The sequence below is a fragment of the Mus pahari genome, chromosome 4 (assembly GCF_900095145.1).
Source record: "Mus pahari chromosome 4, PAHARI_EIJ_v1.1, whole genome shotgun sequence".
NCBI classification, from domain to species: domain Eukaryota; kingdom Metazoa; phylum Chordata; class Mammalia; order Rodentia; family Muridae; genus Mus; species Mus pahari.
The window spans coordinates 139,113,547-139,115,999 of NC_034593.1; positions in this window are offsets into that span (position 1 = coordinate 139,113,547).

Here is a 2,453-nt window from a genome sequence, read left to right on the forward strand (position 1 = left end):
GATGGCTCCCTTACCAGCTCAGGCAGTGAGAGACCTCCCGGTCGGACACCTCTGAGAACACAGTTTTTTAAAAAGAATAAAAGAGTAAACCAGACATTACGCTGTCTATCATCCTAGTACCCAGCAGGGAGATACAGGAAGAGACTGATCTCAAGCTCATTCTCAGCTACATAGTAAGTAGGCCCGTTTCAACCAAGATCCTCTTTCACCAAAAGATTGTTATCTGGAATATTTTAATCTGATTTTTAATACATAGCAATTGTCATGGTCATTGTGTGCTTGCTCACACGTTTTAAGCTGTCACAGATTTTTGTGTCCTGTATCCTTTCTCCACATTTGCTATTCTGCCTGTTGGTGTAAATAGCTCCTCCCATGAGTGTGTCTTTTACCTTTTCTTCAGCCTTGGTGAAGAAATCATTCTCTTTGAGGCTCTGAGTCCTGTAACATCTAACCTTATCAAAATGTCTCCTTACACACATCTGACCTTATTATGCTATTTCCCTTCAGAGTGCAGACAGTCCTGGGGTAAAGATTCACTGTCTGTGTAACTGAGCCTTACTCTCTAGATTTCACCAAGTACTTCTCTAACTCATGCTTCCTGACCATCCACCCTCCTTGCTTGCCTCTGAATCTACTCAGGTGTATGCTAACGTCACCGATTCCTACCTTCAATCATTTTACATTTTACTTTTTAAACCTGGCTGTGCTGCTTTTTGGTTGGTTTTTTTCATAGCTAATGCCCAGTCAATCCATTTTCTCAGTATCAAAACATTACTCTCAGTGCTAAGTTTCATCTAAATAGCCATGCTTTTATTTTCAAGAATCCTACTTCTTTCTTCACGAAAATGTGTTTTCATCATCATTTTTGCATATTTCTTCAAAACTTAGCTTTGCCGTATTGTTTTATAATTTCATAAATAATATGTGTTTTGCTCAAACCCCCACACTCCTCCAACTCCTTCTAAGGCCCTCCCACCACTCCTGCCTCCCTCCCCACACATACACATACGCATACACAACAATGTGTACTCCTGCTCTTGGACAAGAGAAACATCAACAGCAAAACCCCAGCTACTTTGGAGTGTAAACCTGGGAGGTAAGGTACTGTCCCTGCAGCACATTGATTCCCATGGAGGCCTGTGAGGAAAGGGGCAGGTGTAACCCCACCCATGAAAGAAACAGGGGTAACCCTACCCATCATCTTCTTCTCTCCACTCCTACCCAAGGCACGACTGCTTACAACTACATATACCCCACCATGAGCTCCTGTCATCTGCCACCCTTAGCAGAAACCAATTAGAACACAGACCCCTTGAACTTGCACTCTGACCTTTCGGTGCTGCAAGTCAAGGTCTGCTTAAGCAGCCTGGGATGGGTATTTCATTACACTGACACAGGTCTGAATACCACAAGTCCTCAAAATTATTCTTAACCCTTAAAAGACCATCAGTTCTCTCTCTACATGAAATGTGAGGGAATTTTTTTTTCCTTTTGTGCTTTTGAAGCACTGAGAATCAAATCCAGGCCCTTGGGTGTGTTGTTGTGGAATTATAGTCCCATTCTCATTTTGTGTATCACTCCCACACACTGTGATGTTGTAGCCTTTTGTTGTTGTGTCTCCCCCCTTTATCATCATGAATTATGTTATGATTCATACAGGAAATAACCAAAACATGGATGTCACATGCCAACGAATTTTTCCTGAACTGACTTTAGAGGCCAGTGTGAACTAGCCAGGACTCCCTGAGTCACTGTGGATTAAAATTTTCAAACTGAAAAGCACCAAAGTAGCTGGGGTTTTGCTGTTGATGTTGCTCTTGTCCAAGAAACTAGCATCACTGAAATAATTAAGTAAATCAAATTCTAAAGTTACGATGACTAAAACTATAATCATAAATTAAAATTGCCTCCAGATGGAGTTAGGATTGCCTCGGGCTGAAGAACTCGAACTTGTTACCTTGGACTCTTTTTCCAAACTTGTCCTCGTCATACCCCACTGGCAAAACTCTGCTTCAACTGGTCATCTTTTCAAATGAGTGTGGCTGCAGAATCAAGAATAAAAAACTAAAGTTTGCTCTGTGACCCAAATATCTAGGCAGCTTGGATTGGTTCTAGGGACAGGTTTTGAATAATTTACTTAGAGGCCCATGTCAAAGGAGACCAGGCATATCTGCTATAAGTCCAACTCATATTTCTTCTAGATGAGCCTAGAGAGGCTTAAAGCAGCTAACTCATGCTTGTAAGGATATGGAGTAAGTGGAACAATTCCCCCATTGTTGGTAAGACTGAAAATTTGTGCAGATACTATGGAAATCAGTGTGATGGTTCCTCAGGAAGATGGAAACCAATCTACATCAAAATCCAGTTATACCCTTGTTAAGTACATACCCAAAGGAAGCATCATTCTACTACAGAGACGCTCAGCCAAGTTCACTGCTGATCTATGCAGAATA